The following is a 17,691-nucleotide window of genomic DNA, read 5'->3' as shown; positions in this document are numbered from 1 at the left end:
ATGTCAGATTCATCTTGGTCTGGGGAATTCTGGGGAATTCACGATTTGACTTGATAACCAAGGCATGGTATGTGAAAAGAGCTCCATGGTAGGGGTGAAGGACACAAGGAAAGGTGTTGTTCCTCACCAGGAGCCTCAACTGATGACTCAGTGCTTTTATTTTTTGAAACTTCAGAAGAGGAAGCGAGAGAGCTTGAGGCTGTGTCAGCAATGAAAGCCAAAAGTTGTTCCTGAAGCTCCGGCTTTAAAAGCGGTTTACCTGCTCCCAGAAAAGTGAGCCTTCGAGCAGGGGCAGGCTGGGCCGGATTGCATAGAGGCATTTTCCCCCCGGGCCGGTTAATTAGTATCAGACAGGGCCGTGCCACTTGCACGCCCGCCCAGCAGCCGCAGAGTGTACATACATGATTGAAAAAAACATGACCGTGGCCCACGGTAGTGGATAGGAGAGTGAGCGGCCGGCCACACACACAGTAGACACAGCGCGGGGTAGGACTCAGTCACTGCACTGACTGCAGGCTGAGACCGTGTTGCCGTGGCAGCCGGTGGCACGCTGGGATTGGAGCAGTAGTGTAGCTCTCTAATCTCTTCTCCTGTGTGCACAGGACCTGTGATGAGGTCACAGGAGGGGAGGAGTCAGGGGTCACATGATGAGGGCCCTCAGTGACTGCAGGACGTTGCTGTGCTTCTTGTCATCATGCTGAATGAGGTAAAGTTTATGTGTGGGGTGAGGAGAGGTTTACAGGGTTGATGTAGCAGAGCCGTGTGTGTATGAGGCGTACGGAGAGGAGCCGCGTGTGTTCAGGGTGTACGGAGAGGAGCCGCGTGTGTACAGAGTGTACGGAGCGGAGCCGCGTGTGTACAGGGTGTACCGAGCGGAGCTGCGTGTGTACAGAGCTGAGCTGCGTGTGTACAGAGCAGAGCCGCCTGTGTTCGGGGTGTATGTAGCAGAGCCACGTGTGTACGGGGTGTACGGAGCCGCATGTGTACGGTGTGTACGGAGCGGAGCCGCGTGTGTGCGAGGTGTGCGGAGGCATATGTTTACGAGGTGTACAGAGCGGAGCCATATGTGTATGAGGTGTACGGAGCGGAGCCATATGTGTACGGAGCAGAGCCCGTGTGTGTACGAGGCGTGCGGAGCCATATGTGTACAAGGTGTACGGAGTGGAGCCACGTGTGTACGGAGCGGAGCCACGTGTGTACGAGGAGTACGGAGCGGAGCCATATGTGTACGAGGTGTACAGAGTGGAGCCGTGTACGGGGTGTATGGAGCGGAGCCACGTGTGTACGAGATGTACGTACAAACACATCTCTGCTCCGAAGTGTATTGTGCGGAGCCCTATGTGTACAAAGTGTACGGAGCGGAGCCATATGTTTACAAGGCGTACAGAGTGGAGCCATGTGTACGAGGTGTACAGAGCAGAGCCGCGTGTGTACGGAGCTGAGCCGTGTGTGTATGGGGTGTGCGGAGTGGAGCCGCGTGTGTATGGAGCCGAGCCATGTGTGTACGGAGCGGAGCTGCGTGTGTAAGGGGTAAACGGAGCGGAGCCGTGTGTATGGGTTGTACGGAGCGGAGCCGCGTATGTACGGGGTTTACGAAATGGAGCCCTGTGTGTACGGAGCTGAGCCGTGTCTGTACGGAGCAGAGTAGAGCCATGTGTGTACCGGGTGGATCCGCGTGTGTATGGAGCGGAGCCGCCTGTGTATGAGGTGTACGGAGCAGAGCTGCATGTGTACGAAGTTTACAGAGTGAAGCCATGTGTGTACTGAGTGGAGCCGTGTGTGCGAGGTGTACGGAGCAGAGCCGTGTGTGTACGAGTCATAGAAAGTGTGTGTATGAAGAGTGCAGAGCCATGTGTGTACAAGGTGTATGGTGGGGAGCATTTATACCTCCCAACCGTCCCAGATCCAGCGGGACAGTCCCGATTTTGAGAGAGAATCTGCCCCGGCTGGGAGCTTTTCCCATGGACACAGGAGTACACGGCGGAGCCCCGAGGATCACTTTAAAATTTGCACGTAATGTTCCACCGTAAATGGCGTGCTAGAAGCTGACCAGAAATGAGGTAATTTCGGGAGGAGATTGTGACGGAACCATGGAGGCACTTCAGGGAATGCTTCAGATCCATCACTGTGTCCTCCGACAGCGCGGACAGCGGGGATGTCGGCCATGATATGTCCTGCATCGGGAGGCTCAAGTGGGCATTACAATGGGAGCCGGGCTGCTATAGTATCTTTATAGAATCTTTCTTTTTCTTTCTGTTTCTTTCTCTCTCTCTCTCAGTTCTTTCTTTCGCTCTCTAATCTTTCTTTTTTCTTTCTCTCTCTGTTCTTTCTTTCTCTCTGTTCTTTCTTTCTTTCCCCTCTTCCTTCCTCTCTCTCTGTTCTTTCTTTACCCTCTTTCTTTCTTTTTTCTCTGTTCTTTCTTTCTTTCTTTCTTTATTTCTTTCTTTCTCTCTCTCTCTGTTCTTTCTTTTTCTTTCTCTGTTCTTTCTTTCTCTCTGTTCTTTCTCTCTCCACATTTTAGAGGGCCACATCCCCATTTTAGAGGGTCACATCCTCATTTTAGAGGGTCACATCCCCATTTTAGAGGGTCACAGCCACATTTTAGAGGGCCACAGCCACATTTTAGAGGGTCAAATCCACATTTTAGATAGTCATATCCACATTTTAGAGGGTCACATCATGTGACCCTCTAAAATGTGGATGTGACTCTACAATGTGGATGTGACTCTCTACAATGTGGATGTGACCGTCTATAATGTTTGTGACCCTCTGTATTGTGGATGTGACCCTCTGTGTTGTGGATGTGACCCTCTGTATTGTGGATGTGACCCTCTGTATTGTTGATGTGACCCTCTGTATTGTTGATGTGACCCTCTATAACAGGGGTGGGCAATTAATTTTCCTGAGGGGCCACATGAGAGACCATGACTGTCGTGGAGGGCCGAACCAATAGGCCAAAATTAATTCTTCTCAATATTAGCATTGATATTTTATAATTATGATATTATTGATAATTTTATTAATATTAATTGTATCAGAATTGTATATTGAGCAGAATTAAGAATGCCAACACCCCCCTATATATCGTTTGAACCCGAGCACAGCCCCTTCAGTATATTGTATGAGCACCCCTAACAGCCCCTTATATGCGGCATGAGACCCACACAGCCTCCCTATATATACCGCATGAGCCCCACACAGCCTCCCCATATACTGCATGAGCCCCACACAGCCTCCCCATATACTGCATGAGCCCCACACAGTCTCCCCATATACTGCATGAGCCCCACATAGCCTCCCTATATACTGCATGAGCCCCACACAGCCTCCCCATATACTGCATGAGCCCCACACAGCCTCCCCATATACTGCATGAGCCCCACACAGCCTCTCCATATGCTGCATGAGCCCCACACAGCCTCCCCATATACTGCATGAGCCCCACACAGCCTCCCCATATACTGCATGAGCCCCACACAGCCTCCCCATATACTGCATGAGACCCACATAGCCTCCCCATATATTGCATGAGCCCCACACAGCCTCCCCATATACTGCATGAGCCCCATACAGCCTCCCTATATACAGCGTGAGCCCAACACAGCCTCCACATATACTGCATGAGACCCACACAGCCTTCCCTTATACTGCATGAGCCCCACACAGCCTCCCCATATATATACTGCATGAGCCCCACACACCCTCCCTATATACACCATGTGCAGCAGCAGCACCATATCACCCCCTCATGTCACCCCAGGTGTGCAGCACCATGTCGTCATCCACCCCAGGTGTGCAGCACCATGTCGTCACCCCCATAGCCTCCCCATGCCCACCCAAATAGCCAATACATATAAGGAAAAAAACACCACATACTCTCTTCGTCCTGTTCCCTGTCACTGTGCTTCTCTCCCTGCCTCCGGTTCGCGTGCTTTCAGACCTCAAATAATGCAAAGAAAACAAGTTCATAATCATTTCAAAATAACAATACTAATGTTTTAACTCAGGAAGAGTTCAGAAATCAATATTTTGTGGAATAACCATGATTTTTAATCACAGCTTTCATGCCTCTTGGCTGCTTTCCACCAGTCTGTCACACTGCTTTTGTGTGAACTTATGCCTCTTCTGGTACAAAAATGTAAGCAGTTCTTCTTTGTTTGATGGCTTGTGACTATCCATCTTCCTCTTGATTACATTCCAGAGGTTTTCAGTGAGGTTCAGGTCTGGAGAATGGGCAGGCCAGGAGAGGGATTTGATGTGGTGGTCACTTAATTATCGGCTGGTTGTATAGGCACTACTACAACCACTACCAATAATTTAGTAAAATTACGGTACTATTACCATGTGCTGGCCGTGGTGGTATAGTGTGCCGAGGGTTCAGAGAGCTGGACCTGCAGCATGGCAGGATTTGTGCTGATATCAATATATGGTATGCTGTGGACCCCTGGCTAACACGCTGAGATGAAGCAAATGAGAGAAATAAATTTGTTAATTGAGCACTTACTTATGTTTTCGGTGGTGATACACCAACAGAGCCTTTTTTCTATTGATAAGTATTTATTGTTCCTCAACCATTTTTATGAAATGGGTTGTTAGAAGGTGTACTTCTGTCGCACATGTGCTATACTCAAGTGCTACTACAGGAGACCGATGCCTTAAAGGGATTCTGTCACCCCTTTTTTCGAATATGAGCTGCCGGGATCAACATCAGGGGCTTATCCGTAATGCTGTAGATAAGCCCCGATGTAACCTGAAAGAGAAGAAAAACACGTTAGATTATACTTACCGGTGGGCGGTCCGGTCTTGGTCCGATGGGTGTTGCAGTCCGGCGCCTACCATCTTCATGCTATGCCATCCTCTTCTTTCCTTCTTGTTGTGGCTCCGGCGCAGGTGCACTGCTCTGCCCTGCTGAGGGCAGAGCAGAGCAGAATATTGCGGTGCGCAGGCACTGGACCTCTCCCAGCGCCTGCGCACTGCAGGACTCTGCTCTGCCCTCAACAGGGCAGAGCAGTGCGCCTGTGCAGGAGCCACGACATGAAGAAAAGAAAAGGACGTCACCGTTAGAAGATGGGAGGCGCTGGACAGGACTGGGACACCAATCGGTCCGGACTTGGACCGCCCCTGGGTGAGTATAATCTAACTCATTTTTCTTGTCTTTCCGGTTACATCGGGGGCTTATCTACAGCATTACAGAATGCTGTAGATAAGCCCCTGATGTCGGTGCCGGCAGCTCATATTCGAAAAAAGGGGTGACAGAAGGGTCGCGGCCCATGTCACAGTGGGCCACTGCATTGTGCTTGCCTCCCAGGCTACAATTTGCCAGCCAGCCCCTGATACTGATTAAAGTTTGGTGTTGAAAAAAAGTCCTTTTCCATAGAATCAGGTTTTGGCACAAAAAAACGCATCAAAACCTGATACCTGCATTTTTGCAGCATTTTTCACCACCCATTCAAGTCAATGGGTGAAAAACGCTGAAAGAAGTGACATGCTCTATGTCCAAAGAAACATGCAAAGCACAAAATAATGGTAATGAAAACCCCAATGTGTGTGTATGAGATTTCTGAAACCTCATAGACTTTGCTGGTGCTTTAAAACGCAGATGAAAATTTCCATAAAAAAATGCTGAAAAAATGCCCAGTGTGAACTTAGCCTAAAGATTCTTCCCATAGAACAAGTAATCCTGTATCATGCTCCTGTAACCGGCAGGATGAATATTACACAAATGTCGTCTGTTTAATAGGATGGTACAACAGACTCTTCATCAACTTCATCCTGAGACGGCACATATTCTTCTTCCTGCTTCAGACCTATTTCCCAGCGATGCTCATGGAGATGCTGTCATGGGTTTCTTTCTGGATTGACAGGAGAGCTGTACCTGCCAGAGGATCACTAGGTAAGCGTGACTCCCCAGAAAAGCACCTTGGGGTTATTCACCCCTGGGGACAATTTATTTTCTTATTTAACCCCTTTCTGCCATTAGACTTACTATTCCGTCCATGTGCCCTGGGACTTAATTCCCAGGGACGGGATAGTACGTCATAGCGATAAGCGGCGCCCACGTGGTGAGCGCCGCTGATCGCGGCCAGGTATCAGCTAATTATCATAGCTGACACCCAGCACAATGTGTCAGGGGCGGTCACGGACCGCCCCCGACACATTAACCCCTTGTACACCGCAATCAAACACGATCGCGGTGTACCGGGGGTTAAAGGGAAGCATTGGCAGGGAGGGGGCTCCCTCCGTGCTTCCTTGAGCCCCCCACGGCAGCGCAATGTGCATCGCTGCTGCCGGGGGCTCTTTCCCTACAGGCCCCTGGATCCAACATGGCGACGGTGACCTTCGGGGGCCTGTAGGGAGCTGACTTCCTCACTGCCTGCAAAGCGCAGGCATGAGGAAGTCTGCTTCAATGCCTGTGACAGATCGCTGATCTGTCACAGTGATCTGTGATGTGACAGATCAGCAATCTGTCACAGGACAGTGATGTCCCACATGGGACAATATAATAAAGTTAAAAAAAAAATGTGTAAAAATAATTTTAAAAAAATTGCTAAATAAATTAGTAAAAAAAAAAAAATATTCCCCAATAAATTCATTTTTTGAAAATAAAAAAAACAAAACAATAAAAGTACACATATTTGGTATCGCCGCGTCCGTAACGACCCGCCTTATAAAACAGTCCCATTAGTTAACCCCTTTAGCGAACCCCTTAAAAAATAAAAATAAAAAACAAACCAAAAAATAATGATTTATTATCATATCGCCGAACAAAAAGTACAATAACGCGCGATCAAAAAGACGCATATAAATATGCATGGTACCGCTGAAAACGTCAGCTAGTTCCGCAAAAAAACAAGCTTCCATACAACATCATCCGCAAAAAAATAAAAAAGTTATAGCTCGCAGAATAAAGCGATGCAAAAATAATTATTTTTTATATAAAATAGTTTTCATTGCATAAAACCGACAAAACATAAAAAACGAACTAAATGAGGTATCGCCGTAACCGTACTGACCCGAAGAATAAAACCGCTTTATGAATTTTATCGCACGCGGAATGGTGTAAACACACCCCCCCAAAAGAAATTCATGAAACGCTGGTTTTTGTTCATTCTGCGTCACAAAAATCAGAATAAAAAGCTATAAAAATATGTCACGTACCCGAAAATGGCACCAATAAAAACGGCAACTCGTCCCGCAAAAAAGAAGACCTCACATGGCTCAGTGGGTCAAAATACGGAAAAATTATAGCTCTCAATATGTGGTGATGCAAAAACTATTTTTACAATAAAAAGCGTCTTTTAGCGTGCGACAGCCGCCAAACATAAAAACCGCCATAAATAGTAAATCAAACCCCCGTTATCGCCGCCTTAGTTAGGGAAAAATAATAAAACTAAAAGAAAATGTATTTATTTCCATTTTCCCATTAGGGCTAGGGCTAGTTTTAGGGCTAGGGCTAGGGTTAGGGTTAGGGTTGAGGCTAGAGTTTGGGCTGTGATTAGGGATAGGGGTGTGTTGGGGTTAGGGTTGGAGTTAGAATTGGGGGTTTCCACTGTGTGGGCACATCAGGTGCTCTCCAAATGCAACATGGTGTCTGAGCTCAATTCCAGCCAATTCTGCGTTGAAAAAGTCAAATGGTGCTCCTTCCCTTCCAAGCTCTGCTATGCACCCAAACAGTGTTTTACCCCCACATTTAGGCTATCAGCCTACTCAGGACAAATTGCAAAACAACTTTTGGGGTCCAATTTCTCCTGTTAGCCTTAGGAAAATAAAAAAATTGGGGGCAAAAATATCATTTTTGTGGACAAAAATGATTTTTTTTATTTTCACCCCCAGGCATTATAAACTTCTGTGAAGCACTTGGGGGTTCAAAGTGCTCACCACACATCTAGATAAGTTCCATGGGGGGTCTAGTTTCCAAAATGGGGTCACTTGTGGGGAGTTTCAATATTTTAGGCACATCAGGGGCTCTCCAAACGCACATGACACCCGCAGACCATTCCATCAAAGTCTGCATTCCAAAACGTCACTACTTCCCTTCCGAACCCCGACGTGTGTCCATACAGTAGTTTTCTTCCACATATGGGGTGTCAGCGCACTCAGTACAAGTTGGACAACAACTTTTGGGGTCCAATTTCTCCTTGTACCCTTGGGAAAATAAAAAAAATTGGTGACTAAAAGATCATGTTTGTGGAAAAAATACGATTTTTTTATTTTCACGCCCGGGCGTTATAAACTTCTGTGAAGCACTGGGGGGTTCAAAGTGCTCACCACACATCTAGATAAGTTCCTTGGGGGGTCTAGTTTCCAAAATGGTGTCATTTGTGGGGGGTTTCCACTGTTTTGGTACATCAGGGGTTTTCCAATCGCGACATGGTGTCCGATCTCAATTCCAGCCAAAAACGTCAAATGGCCTGCTTCCCTTCCGAGCTGTGCCATGCGCCCAAATAGTGGTTTACCCCCACATGTGGGGTATCAGCGTACTCAGGACAAATTGCACAATAACTTTTATGGTCCTGTTACCCTTGGGAAAATAAAAATTGGGGGTGAAAAGATCATTTTTGTGGAAAAAATATGATTTTTTAATTGTACCACTGTACGTTATAAACTTCTGTGAAGCCCTTGTGGGTTCAAAGTTCTCACCACAAATCTAGATAAGTTCCTTGGGGGGTCTAGTTTCCAAAATGGGGTCACTTGTGGGGGTTTTCCACTGTTTAGGTACATCAGGCGCTCTCCAAACGCGACATGGCGTCCGATCTGAATTCCAGCCAATTTTGCATTGAAAAAGTCAAACGGCGCTCCTTCCCTTCTGAGGTCTGCTATGCGCCGAAACAGTGGTTCCCCCCCACATATCAGGTATCAGCGTACTCAGGACAAATTGCACAATAACTTTTGCAGTCCATTATCTCCTGTTACCCTTGGTAAAATAAAAAAAATTGAACCTGAAGTATTTTTTTTGTGAAAAAAAGTTAAATGTTCATTTTTTTTAAATATTCAAAAAATTCCTGTGACGAACCTAAAGAGTTAAAAAACTTCTTGAATGTGGTTTTGAGCACCTTAAGGGGTGCAGTTTTTAGAATGGTGTCAATTTTTGGTATTTTCTATCATATAGACCCCTCAAAGTGGCTTCAAATGTGATGTGATCCGTAAAAATAAAATGGTGTTGCAAAAATGAGAAATCGCTGGTCAATTTTTAACCCTTATAACTTCCTAACAAAAAAAAATTTTGGCTCCAAAATTGTGCTGATGTAAAGTAAACATGTGGGGAATGTTACTTATCAAGTTTTTTGTGTGCCGTATCTCTGTGATTTAAGGGCATAAAAATTCAAAGTTGGAAAATTGCAAAATTTTCAAAATTTTTGCCAAATTTCCATTTTTTCACAAATAAACGCAAGTTATATGAATGAAATTTTACCACTAACATGAAGTACAATATGTCACGAGAAAACCATGTCAGAATCACTGGGATCCATGGAAGCGTTTCAGAGTTATTACCTCATAAAGGGACAGTGGTCAGAATTGTAAAAATTGGCCCGGTCATGTAATTGAGGCTTTTAAAAACAAAACATTTCTGCAATTGGGTTTGATTAAAAATGTTGCACCATTTACTTTTTATAGCCTCGGTGTTGCATTGTCTATTACTGGCTGCAGAAGGAGGTAACTGAGAAACCATCAGTCAGCCCGCCTTGACTATCTCACAGGCAGTTTTTAACTCTGTCTTTTTTTCTGAGCTCCTTTTAACTGATTGATGACTACAGACCACATCAATGGTGAATGTGCAGGGAAACTAAAGTAAAATAGTAAAAAAGTAAAACGGTGCAAAATTTTTAATAAAACCCATTTACAAAAATGATACTTGCATATAAATGGAAAAAAAATTCTTAAATATTGGCAACTCTCTTAGCGTCATAAAAAAATACATAGAACCAGTATTATAGCACTGCAGGCGCTAACCGTGACTGACTTCTGTAGTACAAGTCCGCCATCTACTGGACATTATGCTATGAATATAACTGACACTGAATTCTATTTTAATATAATTATTGGTCACCTTGTAGGACGATTGCACAAGAAAATATCAATATTGCAGTTTACAATAAATTTATAACATTTATTAATACAAAGTAGGATAGTGCTATGCTACAAATGGATCTGGATAAGGCTTTAGTCACACTTGCGTATTTTAATTTAGTTTATCTCTTCTGTTCCAAGAACAGAGAAATAAAACTCAAGAAGAATACAGATCCGCTATATAATGGAAGCAGATGGGCCCTATCGACTACAATGGGGGCTGCCTGCTTCCCAGTATATATTCAGCTTGTTAGCAGAACACAAAGCACAGTTTTCTTGCCACAATGAATTCCTGGTGTTGATTCTTTCCAATGAACAGGTATCCGCACTGTACTGACCATGTCCACAGTCATCACGGGAGTCAGTGCCTCAATGCCTCAGGTGTCTTACATTAAAGCCGTAGACGTCTACTTGTGGATCAGCTTTCTATTCGTCTTCCTATCCATTATTGAGTACGCGGCCGTCAATTACCTGACTACAGTGGAAGAAAGAAAAGAGCTAAAGTGGAGAGGAAAGGAGCGAAAGATCAGAAGAGGAGTAGAAAAAAACTGTTTCCCTAGGTAAATGCCGCCCAATCTGCCGGCCCCATGTTATAGAGCAGGGGGAGCTGAGCAGAATGATTCAGTATAACCTGTTTTGATCATTCCTCTGCTCCTTCTGGGACTTTGGGTCCAGTGGGCGGTCCTATCAGTGGCTGACAGCTATCTATGTGTAAGTTTACATACAGATATAGATGTCAGTCACTGATCGGCCCAAAAATCCCAAATCAGCCTGCAGTCTTCATTCCTTTATTTTCAGATTGCAGCCTATTCCAAGTGTCAGACTTTACCCTTGCGGGAGTGTCTCTCACAGTAATATAGGCTGGATATGAGGTTTGTGTGTATCCAGGGTGCTGAGAATTTCCTCTTCATCTGCTTTTCTCCTTTCATAAAAATTGTTTTCTTTGCCCTCCTTGAGATAATTTCTCCGCTCTCCACTGCCAATTTGTGTACCCCCTCCAGGGACAGACTGGAGTTGAAATACAGACCCTGGCATTAAATGTACATAGGCCCATGTTTTCCTCCCCCTGATGCTCCGTCTCAACTGCACCGTGAGGACACTGATACTGTTGACAGTATAGCAGACAAAGTGGCCCACGCCTGGACCAGTCCATCTGGCATTTGTTAGAATTGCCAGAAGGCCAGTCCGGACCTGCCCTCCTCCCATCTCCGAGAAAAGGTAGGAGAGCAGAGAAAGCCGGCAGAACTGGGCAGGAACACTGATGGATTTGTAACATTTTAGCAGACCACTCAACTAGGAAAACCACAGAAACTGCAGCAGCCAAACGGTAAAAGTGTGAAAGTAGCTCTCCCAGCTAAAATGTTACTGCCTAATTCCTTCTGAGGGCTCGCTCACACGAGCGTATGAATTGAGTGCAATACGATAACAAATTTGATTGCACACGGACAGCACAGAGATGACAAGGGAGAGAAAAAATCGTCCCGCTCTCCTGGATGAGAATGGGACTGACTTTTTATATGCTAGTGTGAGCGAGCCCTGATTGTAACTGCAGTGTAGGTAAAAATACTGCGCTGTTCCACATCGCAACCACATGACTGTAAATCAGACTGGTCGGCTCACACACAGGGGCGTATGTCAAGGGCCGGAGCGACTTTCCCAGTGTAACCCTATGAGACTCAGAACAAGACTCCCAAAGACTTAGACTGAGAAACCTACTTCTGGTCCTCACATTAGAAAGACCCTGTAGGAGGTGACTAGTCTGAGTAGTCCCGAAGAGGAGCGGAGTGGTGCAGTAATCCAGAGAGAAGGGGGACTGTAATTTGTAAGTGTTTTAGAAGTATATTCTGAAGGGATTAAGCAGTACAATTTTATCTGGAAGATCTACTTTATGAAGACTACTTACAAAGTTGCTTATCTTTGCTTTCAAGAAATAAAGATTTAAAAAATGATATGTGAAGGTGTATATAGCCTATAGGATGGATGAGAGGAACCTCTGGCAGAGCAGTCAGGAGTGACCATTTGTGGTGCCCAGCTTGATATATAACTTTGGTACATGACTTGAGCAGAATGTTTTCCTGCATTAAACCAAGGCACAGTAGCCTACAAAGGCCAAGACTTTCATGGCAGAGTTTCCACCTGGTTTCTTTTAAAAGAGGCTCAGTCAGCTCTGCCACACACACACACACACACACACACACTCACTCACTCAGCTCTGCCACAGTCAGCTCTGCCACACACTCAGCTCTGCCACAGTCAGCTCTGCCACACAACAATCGTGAACAAGCCCTGTCCAGATTCAATTCTCTCCAGTGCCCACTTAGCAACAAACCGGAGATGAAAGAACACATTGTCACCTTTATGAGCAAGATATTCCGGAATAACCATGCGGAGCCAGCGCCTCCCTTAAAGGAAAACGAGGAGTGCTGGTACCTACCCTCTTTCGGAGTATATCACCCATGGAAACCGAAGCAAATTAGAGTTGGCTTTGATTCAAGCGCCAAACATCAAGGTGTATGTCTCAACAAAGTCCTCCTCACGGGTCCTAACCTTACAAACAACCTAGTAGGAGTGTTGATGAGGTTCCGGAAAGAACCCATCGCCATCACTGCCAACATTGAACAGATGTTCCACTCAGGGCCGGACTGGGACTAAAATTCAGCCCTGGCATTTGAAGTTACACAGGCCCACTAGTCACATAGTAACTATATAATATCTTTGTACACTTGTAGTTTACAAGAAGTGAGAGGAGATTAACACGACTATATAACATGTAGTCAGAGCTGTGACCAGTATTTCAGCTCAGTCCTATTTATTGCTTTTAGGTACAGTACTCCTCCCAAAGCTCTGTCCCCTTTTGTATGCATGATTACAGAATTCCTGGCAGAACTGCTCTCTATTGGGCAACCAGACCCCCTGGTCATAGCCGCCCCTATCATACCTCCCAACTTTTGAAGAAGGGAAAGATGTACAAAGACTGCGGCGCGCGAAGCGAGCGGCTGCAAATTTTGGCCACGCCCAGCCACACCCATTTCACAACTAGTCACACCCATGTCCACACCTAATCGCACCCATTTAGCACTGCTGATCACACTGACTGGTACTGAGGGCACAGTGGCTGGCATTATGGGCACACTGACTGGCACTAAGAAAGAGAGAAAACAGAGAGAGAGAGAAAAAAGAAAACAGAGAGAGCGAGAAAGAAAGGGGAAAGAAAGAAAGAAAGAACAGTGAGAGACAAAGAAAGAACAGTGAGAGACAGAGAAAGAACAGAGAGAGAAAGAAAGAGGGGAAAGAAAGAAAGAACAGTGAGAGACAGAGAAAGAACAGAGAGAGAAAGAAAGAGGGGAAAGAAAGAAAGAACAGAGAGAGACAGAGAAAGAACAGAGAGAGAAAGAAAGAAGTAAAGAAAAGAAAGAAAACAGAGAGAAAGAGAGGAAAGAAAAAGAAAGAAAGAGGGGAAATAAAGAACAGAGAGAGAGAGACGAAAGAAAAAGAAAGAAAGAGGGGAAGAAAGAACAGAGAGAGAAAAAAGAAAGAACAGAGAGAGAAAGAAAGAACAGAGAGAGACAGAGAAAGAACAGAGAGAGAAAGAAAGAAGTAAAGAAAAGAAAGAAAGAACAGAGAGAAAGAGAGGAAAGAAAAAGAAAGAAAGAGGGGAAATAAAGAACAGAGAGAGAGAGATGAAAGAAAAAGAAAGAAAGAGGGGAAGAAAGAACAGAGAGAGAAAAAAGAAAGATTAGAGAGAGAAAGAAAGAACAGAGAGAGAAAGAAAATGAGGGAAAGACAGAACAGAGAATGAAAGAACAGAGAAAGAAAGAAAAAGAGAGAAAGAAATAAAGAAAGATTCTACAAAGATACTATAGCAGCCCGGCTCCCATTGTAGTGCCCACCTGAGCCTCCCGGTGCAGGACCTATCATGATCCGCTCACATGGCCGGCATCCCCGATTCCAAGGCGATCCTGCTGTCTGCGCTGTCGGAGGAGGACACGGTGATGGATCTGAAGCATTCCTGGTTCCATCACAATCTCCTCAAGAAATTATCTCATTTCCCGTCAGCTTCCAGCATATCACTTCAGGTGGAACGTCATGTGTGTGTTTTAAAATGCTCCTCGGGGCTTCGCTGTGTACTCCTGTGTCCGTGGGAAAAACCCGCTTTGTATGCTTTGTACACACTTGGCTCCGCTCCATACATCCCATACACATATGGCTCCACTTCAGACACACACGGCTCCACTCCGACCACCTCGTACACGCGTGGCTCCTCTCCGTACACCTCATACACGCGCGGCTCCTCTCCGTACACCTCGTACACATGTGGCTCCGCTCCGTACACGCGTGGCTCCGCTCCGTACACCTCGTACACACACGGCTCCTCTCCGTACACCTCGTACACACGACTCCTCTCCGTACACCTCGTACACACGGCTCCGCTCCGTACACCTCGTACACACGGCTCCTCTCCGTACACCTCGTACACACGGCTCCGCTCCGTACACCTCGTACACACGGCTCCTCTCCGTACACCTCGTACACACGCGGCTCCGCTCCGTACACCTCGTACACACGGCTCCGCTCCGTACACCTCGTACACACGGCTCCGCTCCGTACACCCCGTACACACGCGGCTCCGCTCCGTACACCTCGTACACACGGCTCCGCTCCGTACACCTCGTACACACGCGGCTCTGCTCCGTACACCTCGTACACACGGCTCCGCTCCGTACACCCCGTACACACACGGCTCCGCTCCGTACACCTCGTACACACGGCTCCGCTCCGTACACCTCGTACACATGCGGCTCTGCTCCGTACACCTCGTACACACGGCTCCGCACACATCGTACACGCGGCTCCGCTCCGTACACCTCGTACACACGGCTCCACTCCGTACACCTCGTACACATGGCTCCGCTCCGTAAACCTCGTACACCCACAGCTCCGCTCCGTACACCTCGTACACCCACGGCTCCGCTCCGTACACCTCGTACACACGGCTCCGCTCCGCACACCTCGTACACACGTGGCTCCGCTCCGTACACCTCGTACACACGGCTCCGCTCTGCACACCTCGTTCACACACGGCTCCTCTCCGTACATCTCGCACACACACGGCTCCGCTCCGTACACCTCGTACACACGGCTCCGCTCCGCACACCTCGTACACACGCGGCTCGGCTCCGTACACCTCGTACACACGGCTCCGCTCCACACACCTCGTACACACACGGCTCCTCTCCGTACACCTCGCACACACACGGCTCCGCTCCGTACACCTCGTACACATGGCTCCTCTCCGTACACCTCGCACACACACGGCTCCGCTCCGTACACCTCGTACACCCACGGCTCCGCTCCGTACACCTCGTACACACACGGCTCCGCTCCGTACACCTCGTACACACGGCTCCGCTCCGTACACCTCCTACACACACGGCTCCTCTCCGTACACCTCGTACACACACGGCTCCGCTCCGTACACCTCGTACACACACGGCTCCGCTCCGTACACCTCGTACACACACGGCTCCGCTCCGTACACCTCATACACACACAGCTCTGCTACATCCACACTGTAAATCCTGACCCCACACATACTTACCTCAACCAGCACCATGACAACAGCAAAGCAGAGTCTTGCAGACGGTAGAGGCAAGGCTGAGCGCACAGGACCTGTGATGAGGTCACAGGAGGGGCGGAGTCAGGGGTGACATGATCGGGAGGGTCTGGACAAAGGCTCCTGATCATGTGACCCCCTGACTCCTCCCCTCCTGTGACCTAATCACAGGTCCTGCGAACAGAGCTGCAGGCAAGCGAGTGCAACACTGTGAGTGGGGGCGGGGGGGTCTCATGCTACGGCGAGGATGGGGTGTGTGTGGGAGGGGCGTGGCGTCTTATCTCCCTGCAGTGCGGGAGGAACTTGAAACTATCACTTCCATGCCCGCAGAGGGCCGGCGGCAGAAGCCACAGTGGCCGCAGCAGCTGGCAAGCGGCCAGATGATCGGGCGCTGCCGCCCGCGGCCCACAAGACAGCGGCCCAGCGGGAAAATGCCCGGTTGGTTATATTGCCAATCCGGGCCTGGTTCCACTGTTTCATAGAGAGGACCACAGGAATTTCCTCAGGTTCCTATGGTACAAGGACAATGACCCCAGCAAAGAGATGGTGGAGTATCGCATGAGGGTGCACGTATTCGGGAACAGCCCTTCCCCAGCAGTGGCAACCTATGGTCTGCGGAGAACTGCACAAGAAGGAGAGACCGAATATGGAACAGACGCCAGAGACTTTGTAGAGAAAGACTTCTATGTAGATGATGGACTAAAATCTCTACCCACAGAAGAAGCGGCTTCGATCTACTCAAGAGGACCCAAGGTATGCTGTACCAAGCTAAGCTTAGATTGCACAAAATTGCTTCAAACAGCATGGCTGTCATGAGAGCCTTTGATTCAAGCGACCATGCACCAGGATTCAAGGACATAGACCTGGGACCAGACTGTCCGCCTGTGCAGAGAAGCTTAGGCTTGAGGTGGAACCTATCAGTCGACGCCTTCAGTTTCCAAATAAACTGTGCAGACAAACCATTCACTAAACGTGGTGTCCTGTCAGTGGTGAATAGCTTATACGACCCACTGGGATTTGTAGCACCAATTACCATATAAGGTAAATCCCTTCTGAGACAGCTTTCCGAAACCGTCAAGGACTGGGATGCCCCACTCCCTCCTGAGAAGGAACCAAAATGGGAAACCTGGAAGCAGTCTTTGTGTGCCTTGGATGAGATCCACATACCAAGATGCTACTCCAGAACTACACTTGTTGCTAGCACTAGGAAGGAACTCCATGTGTTCTCGGATGCATCCACGGAGGCCATTACAGCAGTTGCCTATCTGAAGGTGACGGGACCTGACAATCAAGATCACGTTGGGTTCGTCTTTAGCAAGGCTAAGTTGGCTCCCAAGCCTGACCACACTATTCCCAGGCTTGAACTCTGTGCAGCCGTGCTTGCGGTAGAACTCGGAGACTTTATACAGCATGATCTGGAGACCAACATAGATGACATGCATTTAGTGTTGAGCATTCCGATACCGCAAATATCGAGTATCGGCCGATATTCGCGGTATCGGAATTCCGATACCGAGTACCTATATTTTTACAATATCGAATACCAGAATCGGAAGTTCCCATAATGCTATCAGCCAGTTATGTTAGCCATGTTAAATAATGGCATGGCTGTGATTGGCTGCTGAAATGATGTCATCATGATGCGCGGTCTGTGCGGGCCTGCTGGCGGGGGTCTGTGCGGACCTGCCGGGGGTCTGTACGGGCCTGCCGGGGGTCTGTTCGGGCTGCCGGGGGTCTGTGCGGGCCTGCCGGGGGGCTTGAAGGGGCCTGCCGGGGGTCGTGTGTGTGCAGGCATCGTCCGATGGGACTACAAGTCCCATCGGTCTATGCCTGCTACAATGACACATTAGCCAATGATGGGACAGTAGTAGTCCCATCATCCAGCTAATGTGTTGAATGTAAAAAACATACATACTACATACATACTACATATATACTACATTCATACTACCTACATACTACATACATACTTCATATATACTACATTCATACAACATACATACTACATA

This window comes from Dendrobates tinctorius, unplaced genomic scaffold, assembly GCF_039654945.1.
Source record: "Dendrobates tinctorius isolate UK_male_01 unplaced genomic scaffold, ASM3965494v1 ptg000007l, whole genome shotgun sequence".
In the NCBI taxonomy this organism is placed as follows: Eukaryota; Metazoa; Chordata; class Amphibia; order Anura; family Dendrobatidae; genus Dendrobates; species Dendrobates tinctorius.
Note: the sequence above shows the minus strand (reverse complement) of the source record.